Raw genomic sequence first — 6,783 nt, 5'->3', positions numbered from 1 at the left:
GCATGAGAGCTTGCGCCGTGACGCTATCCGCGTCATCTAAAGGTCTCCATGACAACAATACGGCGCCGATGCTGACGTGTGCGCGACGACATGTGTGGGCGTTCTCTTCCTCATATATAGGAACAGATAGTGTTCCAGTTGCTGGATCTATGCCTATCAAGACAAATTTGAAAGTGAGGCTTGACACACAGACAGGAAGCATAGGACGCTCCTGCATTTAATTTAATACCAATTAAAGTAATTAACCCATATAATGCCTTTGGATTCGTTTATAAAAATTCAATACAAGTTGTATATTGGAAGGGATGTTAGTCACTATGAATCATAGTTGTTTATATTTAGGAAAGTATGTTAATTACCCAGAAAAAGACTGTTCATAGATGTAATCAATTAACTGGAATACAGGAAGTGATGCAATGCTAGAGAGGAATATAAGCCTAAATGTAGCTCTCAGAGCTCATTCAGAGTGAGGACAGCATTGAGGACAGCAGCAGATTACAGCTACCAGTTTGTAACCACTTAAGAATTTTGGTTTAAAGGTTATTATATCATATTATTGATGGTGTTTTAACACCAAAACTAAGAATTATATTTTGCACCACTTATGCACTTTAAAATACTTTAGATATATTTGTTAAATTATATAATTTTTCACATTAATTATAATATCAATTAATTATAAAGTTTTTTCACTGGGATTAGGTAAAAAAGTTTATATAATAATATTTAATTATATCAAACACATTCGTATTAATTAATTTATACACATATTTGATTTAAAAGCTGTGGACAAAGAATCAGAACAGTCCTGTATGCTGTCCATATGAAATTTGGATTGTCTTGCACTGAATGCTATATCGAGTTAAATATACTGAGACTTTTGTGAGTATCCAATTGGGGCATTTTAAATATATTGCTTAAACATATTTTTAGGACTAATTGGATAATCCTGTGTTCACAGAATTGATTTAAAGGGACTCCATCCATACTTCTACTTCTCTTCAGTCAGAGAGTTTTTGTTCTTACATATAAAAAGTAAGTTTTTTTAAAGCTTAATATGGATAGTATGATTGATCATTGTTACGATTAAGCCTGCAAACCTCATGTGTATGCTCAATTGTTACGATAAGCTTGCCAACCTCATATGTATACTTATATATCAAAGTCATTAGTAAAGATGATTAAGGACATATCAAATGTTTAAACAAGTTAAATGCTATAAGGGTCAAATATTATAAAAAGAAACTTGGGCCTTTTTTTAACACTACTTGTATTGGATATATAAGGTATTGTCCAAATTGGTTTTGTATGTAAAAAAAACTACTAACAGTACCCTTATCAGATTACTCAGCTAATCTCCGTATGGATATATATATATCTCTATATGGTAATCATTTTGTCACATTGATGATTGTCAATTTTACGCTAATGTTAGTTATGATTGTTATTGATTTTGTTTTGTTAAAGACACCCCTGAGGAAGTCTGTTTAGATGAGAAGCGTTGGGTGATAAACATTGTGGGTGGACTGGCTGTCATATGAGCTCCTCCCCGGCTGGGGTGGACAGCAAGTCCAATTAAGATCATACCCCACGATTGTTAAGATCGATGTAAGAGTTTTTCTATTTTAGAAAAAAAATTGTAATAAATTTTATTGGAAGCTATGAATTAACGAGTGTTATCGCTGTCTGGGTGAATCTGGTGAGAGGGTTTTTTTCAGAATCAGCACTCCGAGGTCAAATTCGTTTAAGGAGTATCCTTGAAGGAATCACAAAGAGACTTTATACACAATAGAGCGCTCTCCATACAACCATTTATTTTTTGCTGAATTACTGGTTCTCGACTGGCAGGAGGACATGTATTGGAGATTAGCAGCTGCTCCTCCCAAAGACTATTGGGTCTAAGGTGGGGATTCTACAAATAGCGCAATTTGGTTATTTTATTGGTTATATATATATATATATATATATACTGGTGGTCAGCAAAATTCTGCACTGTCCTCCTACTATATACTGTGCACAACTACAATGCAGCACATATATGGATAGTATACTTGACAACACAGAGGTACAGCAATAGACTACTGTACCATACTGCTATATATATACTGGTGGTCAGCAAAATTCTGCACTGTCCTCCTGCTATACTCTGCGCACAACTAGAATGCAGCACAGATATGGATAGTATTCTTGACAACACAGAGGTAGAGCAATGGACTACTGTACCATACTGCTATATATATATATATATACTGGTGGTCAGCAAAATTCTGCACTGTCCTCCTACTATACACTGCGCACAACTACAATGCAGCACAGATATGGATAGTATACTTGATGACACAGAGGTAGAGCAATGGACTACTGTACCGTACTGCTATATATATATATATATATATATATATATATATATGTGTATATACTGGTGGTCAGCAAAATTCTGCACTGTCCTCCTACTATATACTGCGCACAACTACAATGCAGAACAGATATGGATAGTATATTTGACGACACAGAGGTAAAGCAATGGACTACTGTACCGTACTGCTATATATCTATATATGTTATATATGTTATATATATATATATATATATATATATATATATATATATATATATTATATATGTTACTATTTGCAGTACATGTTACTATTTGCAGTACCATTAAACTTCTGGTGAGGCTGCAAGGGGCTGACCTTGTGAGTGAGTGAGAGGGTCTCTTACTTGGAGTAGCAGAGGGGCTGTGATTGTGCGTGTGTGAGGGGCTTTTTTTTTTTTTATTAGCAGGAGCTGGAAGCCAAGTGAAAAGGAGGTGCAGTGAGCTGGAACAACTGCAACTGCTAAGTGGAGTATAGGTGCCGCAAGAGAGAGTACTATGGCTGCATAAAAGTGAAGGACCAAGAACCGCACAAAGATAGATAAGTATAAGCCAGCTTAATTATTGTATAAGTGAGATTGCTTGTCTTCTACTTTTTATTTTTGCTGCTGTTTCTTTGAGAGTAACAGGGAGTTAGACCTTACAAACAATATGGGAGGGGCTGTGATTGGGGACCTCACTCAGTGCATGTCGTGCAAGATGTATGCACACCTGGAGCTACCGGCCCAGTGTGATTACATCTGCACAAGGTGTGTGCGAACTGTTGCCCTGGAAGCCCAGGTAACTGATCTAGAGCAAACCGTTACGCGACTGAGGGAGATTCACAATCTCAAGCGTAGTTTAGATAGAACGGTGGAGGAGTTGCGGGAGGGGTCACTGGTAGAAGAGGATGATAATCAGGTAGCCAGCTGGGTCACAGTTAGAAGGAAGAAAAAGAGGGGGAGGCTCGACATCTCCGAACTATCAAACCCGAAGAAATTTGCCAGATTGGACGAGGAATCGGAGGATGATATTGAAGAAATGACGGTGCCGGAGGAGACTGCTCCCTCTAGCATCCAGAGGTGCGGTCCCTCTGGTGCGGTTGGGATAAAAGATAGAGAGGTACCTAGTCAGATGGTGGTGGTAAGGGATTCTATCATCAGGAAGGCAGATAGGGCAATCTGCTACCGGGACCGTGATCGCCGTACAGTCTGTTGTCTCCCGGGTGCTCGGGTATGGCACATCGCGGACCGGGTAGATAGATTGTTGGGAGGGGCTGGGAGAGACCCGGCGGTCTTGGTGCACGTTGGCACCAATGACAAAGTTAGCGAAAGGTGGGATGTCCTTAAGAAAGACTATAGGGACTTAGGAAAGAAACTGAAGGCAAGGACATCTAAGGTAATATTCTCAGAATTATTACCTGTGCCACGCGCTAGTCCAGGGAGGCAGAGGGAGATTAGGGAGGTAAATGTGTGGCTTAGAGATTGGTGCAGGAAAGAGGGGTTTGTGTTCCTGGAACACTGGGCGGACTTTTCAGTCAGGCGCCATCTCTTTTGTCGTGACGGATTGCACCTGACTGAGGAGGGGGCAGCGGTGCTGGGGGGAAGGATGTTAGAAGGTTGGAGGAGATTTTAAACTAGGAGCCTGGGGGAGGGTTTAGCTAGAAACTACGGGTCATGCAGTGAGAATAGTGGGGATGGCGGCAGTAAGCGAAATGGGGGAGAAGTTGGGGGGAGGGTAAGAGCAGGCGGTAAGGTTACTAACATGGGTACTAAAAGAGATTTTACCAAAGCACTAACCGACGATTACAGGTCATCATTGCTACATAAGGTGAAAGATGTCCCTAACGCAAGGGAAAATACTTATCTTAGTTGTATGTATGTAAACACCACAAGCATTACTGGTAAAAAGGGTGAACTAGAAATACTTGCAGCAAGCAAACAGTATGATATTATAGGCATTACTGAAACTTGGTGGGATGAATCTCATGATTGGACAGTCAATCTAGAGGGCTATACACTGTTTAGGAGAGGCAGACTAAATAAAAAGGGTGGAGGGGTGTGTCTTTACGTAAAGCCGTTTTTCAAACCTGATATACGGGAAGATATTCAGGAGGGGACTGTAGACACTGTCGAGACATTATGGGTAGAAATTGCATGCGGGGAAAAAGGTATAAAAAAGTTAGTATTGGCTGTATACTATAGGCCGCCTGGTATCAACGCATCTGATGAGGAATTGTTACTAAAGCAAATTGAAAGAGCAGCAGGAATAGGAGACATAGTAGTGATGGGAGATTTTAACTATCCAGAGATAAACTGGAAAAACGATTCATGTGATACTGCTAGGGGCAATATGTTTTTAAACACACTTAATGATAACTACTTAGTCCAACCAATTGAGGAACCAACTAGGTACAGTGCAATCTTAGACCTGGTATTAACAAACAATGGGGATTTGGTATCAGGTATTATAGTAGGGGAACCCATAGGAAACAGCGACCACAATATGGTCACATTCAATATCAGTTTCCATAGACAGCCCTATACTGGCTCAACTAGGACTCTAAGCTTTAGCAAAGAAAATTTTGAAAAGATGAGGATATTTTTCAGGGATATTGAATGGAAGGTTTGTTTTTAGGAAAAAATACTACGGAGAAATGGGAGGTACTAAAATTCCTGCTAGCTAAAAATACACTCAAATTTATTCCTATGAGTAGCAAAAAAAGGAATAAAAATCATAAACCGATGTGGCTTAACAAAAAGATTAAGGAATTTATGGGCAAGAAAAGGCGAGCATTTAAAAAATACAAATCTGATGGGGAAGCAGAGTCATTTCAGCACTATAAGGAATGTAACAAAATTTGCATTAAGGAAATAAGAGCGGCTAAAGTAGAAACTGAAAAACTAGTTGCAAAGGAAAGCAAAGCGAATCCCAAAAAAATCTTTAAATACATTAATAGCAAGAGATTAAAGAAGGAGAGTATAGGCCCTTTAAAAGACAAGTTGGGAGTCTTAAGCAAAAATGATAATGACATAGCAGACACACTAAATTAGTTTTTTTCAACAGTATTCACTAGAGAGGACCCAATTCAGGGACTGACACACAATCTCAATAATGAGAATATCCCACTGATAGGTACTTATTTAAGCGAGGAAGTAGTCTGTGACTGATTAAAACATTTAAAGATTAATAAATCACCAGGGCCCGATGGTATTCACCCAAGGGTTCTAATGGAGCTTCACTCTGAACTGGCAAAACCGCTATCTTTGATCTTTAAGGATTCAGTTATATCAGGTACCAGAGGCGGATTGGCCATAGGGTGTGCAGGGAAGATTCCCGGTGGGCCGGCGCACCCGCGGGGCCTGTTTTGTTTGAGGACATGTGGTCCTATTTATAGACATAATGAATAAGATGCCAAACAATTTGCATATATGAAAATGACTTTGCCACTTAGCCTGAGATTGCAGATGATCTAGTGTATGCTCTGTCTGCCTGCTTGGCTGACATATAAGATTGAGTGAATAGTGATTGGGATACGGTTGGTGTAATAAGCAAGAAAATATATCTTTCTAAAGAATGATATAGTTTCCTAAATGCTGAAGGTGTATCATATAATGTGCTCATAATATGTAATTTTATTTCTTTTTAACTTCCCCCTTGTTGCTGGACATGCCCACTATCTGGAAAGCCTTGGGGGGAGGGTGCCGCTGCCATGGCCCATGGCTAGACCTTACACCTCTGGTGCTGCCCATGTGGGGCCACTAGTACAAATTTTTCCAGGGCCGCTTTTTGTTCCCAATCCGCCCCTGTCAGGTACGGTTCCCAAAGACTGGCGTATAGCGGAAGTAGTGCCTATATTCAAAAAGGGAAATAAAGCTGAACCAGGTAATTATAGACCAGTTAGTCTTACATCTATAGTGGGGAAAGTATTGGAAGGTATTCTAAGAGATAGTATTCAGAAGTTCCTTGAAGTCAATAAGGTCATTAAAAGGAATCAACATGGGTTTATGAAGGACAGATCCTGTCAAACCAACTTACTTGGCTTTTATGAAACAGTAAGCGCAAACCTAGATCAGGGTAAAGACGTGGATGTAATCTTTTTAGACTTTGCCAAAGCGTTCGATACTCTACCACACATGATACTTATCTACAAGCTACAAGAATCAGGGCTAGGAAGCACAATATGCACTTGGGTCAAAAACTGGTTAGATAATAGGGAGCAGCGCGTTGTGGTTAATGGATCTTTTTCAACTTGGACTGAAGTGCTAAGTGGTGTGCCACAAGGCTCAGTATTAGGACCGCTATTGTTAAATATTTTCATTAACGACCTAGCAGAAGGTCTAGAGAGCATGGTGTCAATTTTTGCAGATGATACCAAATTGTGTAAGGCTATAAATACATAGGAGGATGCCGAGTCTCTTCAGAACGAC

General features: G+C 39.6%; 1 long non-coding RNA gene across 1 annotated transcript; it reads left to right on the top strand.

Annotated features, from left to right (window-relative positions):
* Positions 1–469: 469 nt before the first annotated feature.
* On the top strand, positions 470–1,654 carry LOC134980340 (uncharacterized). The gene is made up of 4 exons (XR_010190379.1): positions 470–507; positions 784–882; positions 962–1,035; positions 1,468–1,654. It is a non-coding gene; the product is annotated as an uncharacterized LOC134980340 (long non-coding RNA).
* The last annotated feature ends 5,129 nt before the right edge of the window (positions 1,655–6,783 follow it).

Source organism: Pseudophryne corroboree, chromosome 12, assembly GCF_028390025.1.
Source record: "Pseudophryne corroboree isolate aPseCor3 chromosome 12, aPseCor3.hap2, whole genome shotgun sequence".
Taxonomy (NCBI): domain Eukaryota; kingdom Metazoa; phylum Chordata; class Amphibia; order Anura; family Myobatrachidae; genus Pseudophryne; species Pseudophryne corroboree.
The sequence above is the reverse complement of the archived record's forward strand: the minus strand, read 5'-3'. Positions and strand labels throughout refer to the sequence as shown.